General features: G+C 44.7%; 1 protein-coding gene across 18 annotated transcripts in view; it reads left to right on the top strand.

Moving 5' to 3' along the window:
• Positions 1–12,788, top strand: part of NRXN1 (neurexin 1) — a 1,598,206-nt gene that overhangs the window by 395,226 nt on the left and 1,190,192 nt on the right. The window lies entirely within an intron of this gene.

Here is a 12,788-nt window from a genome sequence, read left to right as displayed (position 1 = left end):
CTGATTCAGAAGTGTTCAGATTTCTATTAATTCGACACATGGATTCTGGAGTGGACCGGCTTTTTCTGCGTCGCACGGATTCTGTGGACATGTATATTTAAAAAACAATACAAAAACAACCCTTCAGGGATGGATTTGTGTAAGTGTGCACTTGTGCAAATGGGCATTAGAGGAAATGTGCATGCGCAAACAGGAAATAAATTCTTGCACAAAAATCTGATTCCACCAATGAATTGATGATGGAACAAAAGACATCTGACAATCCACAAAACACAGATGGAGCGGATTTAACAAAATCCGTACATGCCTACCTGGGAGTAGATCTAATTAAAGTGCACATATATGGTTGCACATACTTTAAACAAAAAGAAAATCAAAAGAAGCTCTGAACCTCATATCATCATTTTGCATCACTATATTTAAGAACTTCTATTAGGGGTGAACGAAAGTCACTTACCTTTTCTCGCAGCTTTTTCGCGGTGGGGGGGAGTGCTTCGCTGCTCCCCCCGCTAAGTTCAGGCCGGGGGGGGTAGGCTTCCCGCCTCGCCCGGCCGAAATTCAGGCCGGGGGGGGAGGCTTCCCGCCTCGCCTGGCCGAAATTCAGGCCGGGGAGGAGGCTTCCCGCCTCGCCCGGCTGCGAACACGAAAGTAAAAAAAAAAAAAAGTCCCCTGATAGGCTACGTGACGATTCACGTAGCCTATCACAGCTAGATCTGGAAAGTCAGCCGTGATAGGCTACGTGAATCGTCACGTAGCCTATCACGAGTGACTTTAAAAAAAAAAAAAGCGCGTACGCGAATGGCGGCCCCCATAGGGAGCCGCCATTCGCGTTCCTTATTTAGTTGCTGTAGTCTACGTCAATGTTTACGTAGACTACGGCGAAAATAAGGGCAACGCAAATAGCGTTGCCCTTATTTTCGCCGTAGTCTATGTAAACATTAACGTAGACTACAGCAACTAAATAAGGAACGCGAATGGCGGCTCCCTATGGGGGCCGCCATTCGCGTACGCGCTTTTTTTTTTTAAGTCACCTGTGATAGGCTACGTGACGATTCACGTAGCCTATCACGGCTGACTTTGCAAATCTTGCCGTGATAGGCTACGTGAATCGTCACGTAGCCTATCAGGGGACGTTTGTTTTTTTTTTCTTTCATTGCAATGGCGGGGGCGGCAGCCGGTCGAAAGACCGGCTGCCGCTCCCGCCCCGCTCGAACACCGGACGAACCGCCAGCCGGACCCGCCGCCGGGAGGGACATTCAGGGAAGGTAAGTCCCATCCCGGGGGGGGGCGGGGGGCGGAGGATTTCTCCCCGAAACTTGTTCGGGGGGCCGAACACGTTGGCGCTCGGCCCCCCGAAGTTTCGGGGAGAAATTCTCCGCCATCCCTAACTTCTATGCAGTTCCATTTTTATGAGGCTTCAGAGGGATGGGATCACATTCAATCAAATTGCCCAGCCCATTTAGCTTAAGGCTAATATCTTCCAAGAAAGAGCAGTAAATTGTCTACAATGTTTCTTGTTCACCCACCGTGTACAATTTTGGTAATATATTCCGTAAATAAGGTTGAATTTAGCCAATTGTTTAAATAGTGGCTAAATTCTGGAAACAAAGCCCTATGAGGAGAGACTGAAAGATTTAAATCAACTATATAACTTTCCCATTGAAGTCAAATGACATGATCCAGCCAAAGTTATGTGCTTTTAAAATCTAACTGATCTCAGTAGGAGAGACTTAACCATTTTCTTGAGAAGAGAAGACTGAGGGGAGATATGATAGTGCTCTTCAAGTGCTTGAAAGGTTGTCACAGAGAGGAAGGCCAAGATCTCTTCTCCATCATCCCAGAGTGCAGGACACGGAATAATGGGCTCAAGTGACGGGAAGCCAGATTCAGACTGAACATCAGGAAAAACCTCCTGACTGTTAGAGCGATATGACTATGGAAGTAATGACCTAGGGGCTCTCCCACACTGGAGGCATTCAAGATGAAGCTGGACAGTCATCTTCAGGGATGCTCTGACTTGGATTCCTGCATTGAGCAGGGGGTTGGACTCGATGGTCTTATAGCTCCTGCCCCCAACCCTACTATTCTATGATTCTATGAAATACTCTAATCTGAGATAAAACTGAGATTTGATTGTGCAGACACAATTTCTCCCACAGCTTGTTTTGCCATCAGGAAAGCACAATCCACCTGTTTGTTCCATCACCTGAATATGTACATGAAGACAAAGCACATTTTCCACAACTACACAGCCTTTTCCTATTTTCAAAAAATGATAATTTTAAATGCAATATTTGTTCATTTATATTCAGACTTTTTGCCTGACAGCAGGCCTCCAAAGTAGCTTACACAATAAATAAAAAAAATGTAATGCTAATACAGAAGCTTTAAAAGATGTCCACATGGCTCTGATCTTAAAGGAGACCATAATCCAGCCACGTGGGCACCTGACTTGCAGAAGTATCCTGCAATACAACCACATAGTCAGCTGACGTATGGAAATACCACATGGCACTTCTGCAAGTCAATTGACAATAAGGCTGTGTCAGTGGCCCACATGGCTGCATTATGGTCTTCTTTAAGATGAGAGCCATTTGAACATCTTTTAAAGCTTCTGTATTAGCCTCCTTCTGTGCCCTTCTTGTTGCAGTGCTTTCTGCTGGTTTTACACATTCTCATTTGCTTGACAACTAGTCCTTGCTGCGAATCATGCAATCTAAAATGGAGTGCTAGAGTAGCCGAGGATGTGGTTGAGTTTCTAGCTATGTTGATGCAAGGTCTCCATACCACTAAATGCACATGGTGAAGCATGGAGGTCTTCCTGATGAAAACAAACAGCAAGAGGGAAAAGGCATTAAGAGGAAAAGGCAACCTCTCAGCAAGAAGGCAATGAATAAGGCCATACACTTGGTAAAACTTCCCAGAGAAATGTATGGATATATGCTGGGCTTATTTACAACAGTACTAAATTATGTATGCCCTTTTTGCATCACTGAGATTCGATTGTAATTGGGGAAAGCCTTTTACTCTGTGATTCCTCCATAGGCCTTTTGAAGATGTAATGATATGGGCCAGTTAAGATGGTGAAAACACAGGATTCTATGGGCACCTACACCTTTGCTGTACGAACAGAAACCCTCAAACTATACACTGGGGTGAGGGGAAGCAATTTTCTGTAATCAGTTTACTAAGCTGATCTTTTGATTGAACTCACAGGATGACTTTAGGCAGCATGTCAGAGCATCAAGGAACGCTGGCAACTCCAACCCTTTAGTGTTTTGTGCAAGCAGTGGAACACAGGGATGGGCAAACCTCTCAATTTCTATTTCTCTTACTCTCTCATTATTCCAGTCTTAAGTTCTATTCCTTTCGAACTTTGGAAAATTATCCATTCACATTCTCAAGTTTGGTTCACACCAAAAGTTGAGAATTTATATATATATGTTGTTGTTGTTGTTGTTCAGTCGTTCAGTCGTGTCCGACTCTTCGTGACCCATGGACCATAGCACGCCAGGCCTTCCTTTCCTGCGCTCTCTCCCGGAGCGTGCTCAAGTTCATATTCATTGCATCCGTGATGCTATCTAGCCATCTCATCCTCTGCCATCCCCTTCTCCTTTTGCCTTCAGTCTTTCCCAGCATCAGGGTCTTTTCCAGAGAGTTTTCTCTTCGCATTAGGTGGCCAAAATATTTCAGCTTCAGGTTCAGGATCTGTCCTTCCAATGAGCACTCAGGGTTGATTTCCTTTAGGATGGACTGATTTGACCTCCTTGCAGTCCAGGGGACTCGTAAGAGTCTTCTCCAGCACCACAGTTCGAAAGCATCAATTCTTCGGCGCTCAGCCTTCCTTAGAGTCCAGCTCTCACAGCCATACATTACTACTGGGAAAACCATAGCTTTGATTAGACGGACCTTTGTCGGCAAGGTGATGTCTCTGCTTCTTACTATGCTGTCTAGGTTTGCCATAGCTTTCCTCCCAAGGAGCAAGCGTCTTTTTTTATATATATACATACATACATATATACGTATATGAAAATTCAGAAGCACATTTGAGCACATTTGTCCTAATACATGCATTTTTGCATAACATACACATTTTTGCAAGCGGTTTTCCTAATATAATCCATATTTGAACATTTCTTTCTCTAATATACACATTTTATGCATTTTTGTACACATGTTTTTGATTGGAGAACTCTACTGCAAAATTCAGAAAAAATGAAAATTTCGAAGGGTAAGTTTCAGTTTGCAAAGTGCAGAATTGGGTAACTTTGTATTAAAATGTGAACTGAATGTATTTTTCTCCCATCCCTTTTGGTACATAAGGAAATAGCTGTAGAGCTCATGGGTCTCTTAGAAATGCAGATATCCCAACTGTCTGGACATTAAAAACAGTGTTACTAAAACTAGGGATGGGTGAGAAATTAGTTTCAGTTCATTTTTGACCAGAATTTACCCAGTTTGTACCTCCTGGAACTGAATGAAAACCCAAATACAGTCTGCAGTCTGATGTCCATACATTCTGATCTTTTGATTTGATTTGTACAACAACAAAATGTGTTTGCAGGATGTGTATATTTGAAAAAAAGTGTGCATAAAAAATGGATACACTTGAAAAATTCACACAAGCATGCTTTCAATCAATGAGGGAAAAGCATACATTTCAAAAATGTTCACAATTGATGCATACATTTGTAAAAATACACATGAACATCTCCATGAATTCTTCAGCAGAGAACATTTCAAGGAAGGCTGGTGAATCCAGATTCCATTCTGGGTTTTAGTTACAACCAGCCAGAAGCCTAAAGGAGCTATTCAAGGTGCTGGACCTATTTTGGGGATAAAGCTCAGCACCTTGGATAGCTCCTTTGGACTTCTGGCTGGTTGTAACTAAAACCCAGAATGGAATCTCCACCTCCCTGGAACTGGATCCAGCAGCTTCTCCTGGAAAATTCAAAGGCCACAATTTGATACAGACACAATTGGAAATAATGCTTCAAGATGGAAATTGGAAAACCTCAATAAGCTGTTTGCTGATTTGCACGCCTCTGATTAAAACTTCGTGTAGTTTCCCAATCTATGCTTATGAAGCTGCCTCATAACAAGTCAAAACACTGATCCATATGGTCAAGTATTGTGTATTCTCTGACAGGCAGTGGCTACCCATGGTTTTCAGGCAGTGTCCATGGGCACTACTGTGTTCCTAATTATTTGGATTGGGGTGACGGGTTTTTTAAAGGATAGGAAATGGTTCGTTACTGTAAGAATGCTTATTTGGGCATGAAGCTGTTCATCCGATTTGCTGTTATTAACAATTGGTAAAAGAAGAGCACATTGTTAACTTGAGCTTGTCATAAACAATAATGCCTGAAATGCAAAATTGGAAGCTAAATGTAGCAATTGGGAAGGCACATTGGAAAGGCATACCGGAGATGAGCACAATTGTGGAGGTGGCTTAGCATTAGTATTTGACAATCTGACATATGCAAGATTGCATTGGAGAGAAACGGAACCACTTTGTAAAAGCAGAGCAACAAAATTTGCTTTGAAAAGTGTAGACCATAATGCATTGATATGTGTGTAGGCTTGCATGTGTAAATGTACACATGCACATGCAGTAATAAGTTGCTGTTGCTTACTGGGCAGCCCATGCGCCATATTGTGGCTTTAAAGCAAGAGTGAGCAACTTGTGGCTCTCCAGATATTGTTGGACTGCAACTCCCATGAGCCATAGCGAGTATAGCCAAAGATGAGGCATTACAAGAGTTGCAGTCCAACATAATCTGGAGGGCCTCAGATTTCAACCCAGCTTTCAAAATCTACCTCCTTGAGCCTCTGTCTCCAAAATCAAGCAGGCCAAAAATCAAACAGGTGGCTGGCTCCCTGAGTCACTGAATAGTAAGCTTCTTTCTGATATTCTATGTGCCCCAAACTAGGTCCAGGATGGGGCCACTGGATGGGGCATGTGGAGGCCTCCTACTATGTCTCCTCAGCCATCCTGTGTCTCCTTACAAGTAGAGCACATACCATACACTTAGAAACCCCTGACACTCTTTGCCATTTCTTTCTCTAGCCAGCTCCTTGAGAAGTATTAGGGAATGTTCTGAGCATGTGCAGTGGTTGCACATGCTCAAGATGTGGAGCCATTCAGAACTACAAGGTTTGCATGGGAAATGGGCAGCATGAAGGGCACCCAGGACCAATAATGGATGACTCTTTAAAAAAAAACAAAAAAACAAAAACATGTAAAGCCATGTGCCTGCACAGCCGGCAGAGTTTGACTTTCTCAGCTGCTGCTTAAGGGGCAGAATGTGGCACGAAGGTCTGTTTACTCATGGAGATTCCATTTAGCTAAACCTGATAACTTTGCACTGTGTGTGAGATTGAACTACTAAATCTTAACTCCTGGAAACCTGAGCAAAAGACAACCCTAGATAACCATTACTGATCTGGATTAGGGATGTACGAAAGTCACTTACCTGGTCTCGCAGCTTGCTTCGTGGTGGGGGGGAGGCGCTTCGCTGCTCCCCCCGAAGTTCAGGCTGGGGGGGGAGGCTTCCCACCTCGCCCGGCCAAACTTCAGGCCGGGGGGGAGGCTTCCCGCCTCGCCCGGCCAAAATTCAGACCGGGGAGAAGCGCCCCGTCTCCCCGGCCGCGAACTTCAAAAGAAAAGTAAAAAAAAAAAAAAAAGCCCCGTGATAGGCTACGTAACGATTTACGTAGCCTATCACGGCTAGATCTGCAAAGTCAGCCGTGATAGGCTACGTTAATCATCACGTAGCCTATCACGGGTGACTTTGGAAAAAAAGAAAAAAAAAAGCGCATACGGCTAATGGCGGCCCCCATAGGGAGCCACCATTCGCGTTCCTTATTTGGTCCCTGTAGTCTACGTAAAGATTTACGTAGACTACGGTGAAAATAAGGGCAACGCAATTTGCATTGCCCTTATTTTCGCCGTAGTCTACGTAAATCTTTACGTAGACTACAGGGACCAAATAAGGAACGCGAATGGTGGCTCCCTATGGGGGCCGCCATTAGCCGTACGCGCTTTTTTTCCCCTTTTTTTTTAAAGTCACCCGTGATAGGCCACGTGACGATTAACGTAGCCTATCACAGCTGACTTTGCAAATCTAGCCATGATAGGCTACATTAATCGTTACGTAGCCTATCACAGGGGCGTGTGTTTGGGTTTTTTTACTTTTCTTGTAATGGCGGCGGCGGCAGCTGGTCGAAAGACCGGCTGCCACCCCCGCCCCTGACGAAGACCTGCCGAACTGCCGCCGGGACCCGCCGCCGGGAGGGACATTCGTGAAAAGTAAGTCCCATCCCGGTGGGGGCGGGGGGCGGAGAATTTCTCCCCGAACAACCTTCGGAGGACCGAATGCACTCGGCCCCCCAAAGTTTCGGGGAGAAATTCTCCCCCATCCCTAACCTGGATGGATATATATATGGGCCATATATAGGACTGACCCAAGTCTTACTTGCATGAGATGTGATTCTCACATAGCATGATATTTTAACTTTCCAAATCTCAGGGATTATCTGGAGATGTAATACTGCTGAGTGCTGGACTGCACTGCTGGTCTGGGCCAGGAGGGTCAAGCCAGCAGCCATTCCACCCTCACCACTACAGGCAAGTATGGTTAGGGGGCCTTCTCCCAAATCATGAATAACTCAGCTAATTTCCAAACAAACCTGAACTCGTTGCCACCCCCACACCCATGATCCCTCGAACTTATCCACCCCATGTCCATCCCACCCATCCCACCATTCTCCAAACGTCTTTACTCCTTCGCCTTAAAATCCAGTTACCTGGATGATGAAAACAGCCATGAGGAGAAGGAGGGAGAAGGAGGAAGATAAAGAATCCACTTTCATATCTCTGTTAGTGTGCCTAGGAAGATTGAAAGGCTGCACCCAAAAAACCCCACATGCTTAATCCCCACAGGGAATCCTCTTCCTCCAAAGTAAGGTTCTTGGTTTATACAGTTGTAAAGACTGAGGTTCGCACGTTCATATCATTGCACATAGATCGAGGGCAGAACGTGTCACCATGAACGTGTCCCATTGTGCATGCTCATTTGAACATCTGTAAAGGGCTTTGCATGCCTTTGTTCGTGTAAACACGCAGCTGAAGTTGTTTTATCCCCCATCCCCCTTGCAGGAAACAGCACAAGCCTGTAAGCTGCTAAAGGGGGCAGGGGCTGTCTAGGCAGAGCACTTGAATTCCTATGCAGTTTGCTATATCACAGCCTCCTTTTATAGGCCGCACACTGAGTGTTGCATTTATATTTAGTCTTAAAATTGGCTGTAACCACACTGCAGCTGTAATCATTAAAGATGCTCTCGAAATAGACTGGGTTGCTCTCTGCACTGTTCAGATAGTTAAATAATATATCCATAAAGTTGCTTTCCTGGCCACTAAGCAGTTCTAAGTGCTGACTATATTTTGCAGCTTTCTGACTTTTTGAGCAACTAAAGTGACTCCACAGTTTAATATAAAACATTTGGTGTGCTTTATTTTAAAAGTTCTAATCTGCAGTTTGATTGCACCCTGAGGTGGCATCAGATAAGGGCAGCCAGGGAAAACTGACCATCAAAGACGGCTTTCCTTCAGAATGGTGTGTTCTTTTTTAAACGTGTATTAGATTAACTTGGATAATGTTATGGACTTAGGGGGGTACAAAATGTATATCTTTGAGACTTGAACACTGTCATGAAATCTGCTTGGCTGTGCTCCAGTCAGAAAGGTTTCAGAGGCTGGAGTTGGTGCAATAGGACGTGATGATTGGTTTCTTGACAGGAGTTGATCTGTAGGAACATACTACTAGGAGCTCCTTTCACACTATGTTTGCAGTGTAGGAAGCTGAGTTTCTTTGTATATTACCAGAAGCTATGTGGGAGTTGCTGTGGTGAGTTTGACCTAAACCATTTCCTGCACTGTTTGGAGGAAGTAAATCACTTAGGCAGGGATAGAAATGTGGTCATTTTGGATGCCTCCATCACCCCTTGTTGATTCCAGAGACACTGTTGCAGGAAGAAACCTTGTCACAATCCCAGGCCATGTGATCCGCTTCTTGCAAATGTTACTGGGTGCAGCCAAACCGCGATGGCTAGGGATGTCAGAGAAATCCACTGCGGATTCAAATGAGGCCAGATTCCAAAGAATACGGCCTCGGGAATTCACAGCGGATCGGGACCACTTACCTCCGCTCCAGGAGGACTGGAGGTGGAACGGCACTCGGCTGCTTCTTGCCAGCCAGAGCCTTTCGCCTCCTCCCTGTCCCTGCCGATTGCCATGTCTTAAAAAAAAAAAAAAAAGGCGATCGGGAGGATGTGCCCATAGACTTATACGCAAATAGAGTCATAAATTTGAGGAGATAGCAGGATGAAAGTAGTCCCAAATCCACGACCCTAATTTCACCCTTTTCCAGCTGTTTTGCAAGGCTGGCATGTTCTTCTTGGCAGCTGTGCCTGCCAGCCACAAAGAAGAGTGACACCGCCAGTAAGTTCAGCTGAATTTCATTCCCACACCTCTGAAAATTGCCAAAATGCAAATAGAGTGGCAAAGGGCGGGGAGATTTCAGTTCAGCCTTACTTCTGAGCACAAGTCAAAATGCTGCGTATAACAAGAGATGAACAGATCAGTACACTGCTGGTCGCTGTCAGGTTTGCATGTATGAACTATTCCATCCTGTTTCTGCATCATTTATCTTTTTTTTTTTAAAAAAAAAGCAAAAGCAGAAGTCCATTATTTTAATGTATTTTGCACAATATACATTTGTGTATGCATTTTACCCCAAAATATGATTTTTCATATGGATTTTACCCTAAAATATGCTTTTGTGTTCACATTTTAACCTAAAATACACATTGTATATGAATATTTGTATGGTTTTTGAGCTGGTAACTGTGTCACAAAATTCAGAGAAGTGTGAAAACCAAAAGAGGACTGTGTTCTGATCCATGTATTTGTCCAGGAAGTAGGGGTGGACGAAAGTCACTTACCTTTTCTCGCAGCTTGTTAGCGGTGGGGGGGAGCGCTTCGCTGCTCCCCCCGCGAAGTTCAGGCCGGGGGGGAGGCTTCCCGCCTCGCCCGGGCGAAATTCAGGCCGGGGGGGAGGCTTCCCGCCTCGCCCGGCCGAAATTCAGGCTGGGGAGGAGGCTTGCCGCCTCGCCCAGCCGCGAACGCGAAAGTAAAAAAAAAACCTCCCCCTGATAGGCTACGTGACAATTCACGTAGCCTATCACGGCTAGATCTGCAAAGTCAGCCGTGATAGGCTACGTGAATCGTCACGTAGCCTATCACGGCTAGATCTGCAAAGTCAGCCGTGATAGGCTACGTGAATCGTCACGTAGCCTATCACGGGTGACTTAAAAAAAAAAAAACGCGTACGCGAATGGCGGCCCCCATAGGGAGCCGCCATTCGCGTTCCTTATTTAGTTGCTGTAGTCTACGTAAATGTTTACGTAGACTACAGCGACCAAATAAGGAACGGGAATGGCGGCTCCCTATGGGGGCCGCCATTATCCGTACACACTTCTTTTTTTTTTAAGTCACCCGTGATAGGCTACGTGACGATTCACGTAGCCTATCACGGCTGACTTTGCAAATCTAGCCGTGATAAGCTACGTGAATCGTCACGTAGCCTATCAGGGGACTTTTTTTTTTTGTCTTTTATTGCAATGGCGGCGGCGGCAGCCGGTCAAAAGACCGGCTGCCGCTCCCGCCCCGCTCGAACACCCGACGAACCGCCAGCCGGACCCGCCGCCGGGAGGGACATTCAGGGAAGGTAAGTCCCGTCCCGGGGGGGGTGCGGGGTGCGGGGGGGTGCGGAGGATTTCTCCCCGAAACTTGTTCGGGGGGCCGAACACGTTGGCGCTCGGCCCCCCGAAGTTTCGGGGAGAAATTCTCCGCCATCCCTACGAAGTGCAAAGCGGGTCAGTTTGTTTAAACTCTTGGGCTAAACAGAATCATCATCATGCCTAGAAAATCTTGTAACCTGGAGTGTCAAGCGCTACAATTCTTTTTGTGAAGTCCTCTGCTTCCTCTTAGGCATTTTGTTGGGTGCCCATAAGTGAAGCTGTGTCTAAGAAATGTGGTTAGATTATCAGGATGTTTGTATAACTGAGGAGAGCACAATCCTATGCATTTAAACAGAAAAACGTCCTACAGCTGCCAGCTGGGAGTTGTGGGACTTTTTTCTGTCTAAATATGCATGGGATTGCACACTGATTGTCACAACCAGACCATAGTCAAAGGAGCTGATGCTGAAACTGGGACTACGAACTTGATCTTGGACTGCAGGAGAGAGGAGGACTTTTCTCGGTGGCCACTGGCCAGGCAAGAGCAGAAGAAAAGTCCCCTAGTATTTTATGCATGGTCTGGACTGTCAGTCACAGGAGCTAATGTTGCATATCTGTATTATTTTCTGTGCATGAAGAGTGCTTTAGGTCTGAGTCCACATGGTCTTGGGTACTGTGTGGAAAGCGTCATTGCATAGTCACTAGGTAGCACTGGACTAAGTAGCATCTGGGTGGTGTCAGGAGTTTCCTGGTACTGCTCTCTCTTGAGAAACAATAAGTTCTGGTATAGCTTCCAGATGTGTCCTTCCATGATTGGTAGTTGACTAGTCTCAGCCTTAAGCCATGTGGTGAATAGGTGAAGCCTTAGATCCTGTTACACTGAAGCTGGATCTATATGTGACACATAATGAGATGGCAAACTCAAGAGATGGTAGACTGGATAGAACCTCTTCAAGACTGTGTAACAAACCAGGCATGAGATCAAATTTATGAGTGCTTCCCTATGTAAAATAATTACTGATAAGTTTAAAAAAGGGAAAGACTATGTCTAGATCCATTGTCCCTAACATGGTAGTTTTGTACTTATAGGGAATTTGTGCTTGGGGGAGCATTCATAAATTTGATCCCACACCTGTGGTCTGAAGTGGAACAGTCCAGTGTGCCATCTGAGGATTCTACTACATCATTCTACTGCATGTATAGATCCAGCCTCAGTTTCAGAGGATCACAGTTCCATTTTATTCCTGGACCTTGTTGTCTTAACCAAATTTATATTTTGCTTGCAAAATATAAAGTGTTCACCTTCAAGGTGTTATTGCTGGAAGCAATACAGCCATTTATTTGTTTCTTTGTTTTCCTGCTGAAAAAGTAAATAATTGATTAGATGCTTCATAGCCAACACTTTAAAAAAGGGGGAGGGGCTCCAAAAACAAATACCTAGGAAGTACACTGGAAGCAAGATGTTGCTTTCCATTTATTTAACAAGCAAATATTAACCATCTGTGAATATTAATTGTCAACATTCGAATTTGTAGGCTTTTGCCTGAAGTAACTTGAATAGTCTGACTCAGACATATCACTCACAGGGACAGACCAATGTTTGTCATTGTTTATCCATGTAACGATACCATATGCTCCAGTGATCCCTGTTTTCTGAGGGTATTCTCTTTTTTCTGGTACTTGTTGTTCCTAAGGATAAACGAATCTCTGATTTCTGTTTCTCTCAGTTTCTCCTCCCCACCCCCCAGTCTTAAGTTTAGTTTGTTCCTTCCAGTTTCTGGATCATTTTTCAAATATTCTTTTTAAAATGTCTACACAAAAAATGTACCCATTGTTGTATAAATTTCTTTTAATACCGGCATTTTTATATGCAATTTTGCTTAATGTACTCATTTTCTGCAAGCAATTTCCAGGATATAATTAGGGACTCCCCAATCCCTCAGTGATTTGAACTTTTTTTTTTCACCCAACTTTAATTTAAACCA

Source organism: Heloderma suspectum, chromosome 1 (genome assembly GCF_057233095.1).
Source record: "Heloderma suspectum isolate Gila_16-S chromosome 1, 16-S_ref, whole genome shotgun sequence".
NCBI lineage: Eukaryota > Metazoa > Chordata > Lepidosauria > Squamata > Helodermatidae > Heloderma > Heloderma suspectum.
The sequence above is the reverse complement of the archived record's forward strand: the minus strand, read 5'-3'. Positions and strand labels throughout refer to the sequence as shown.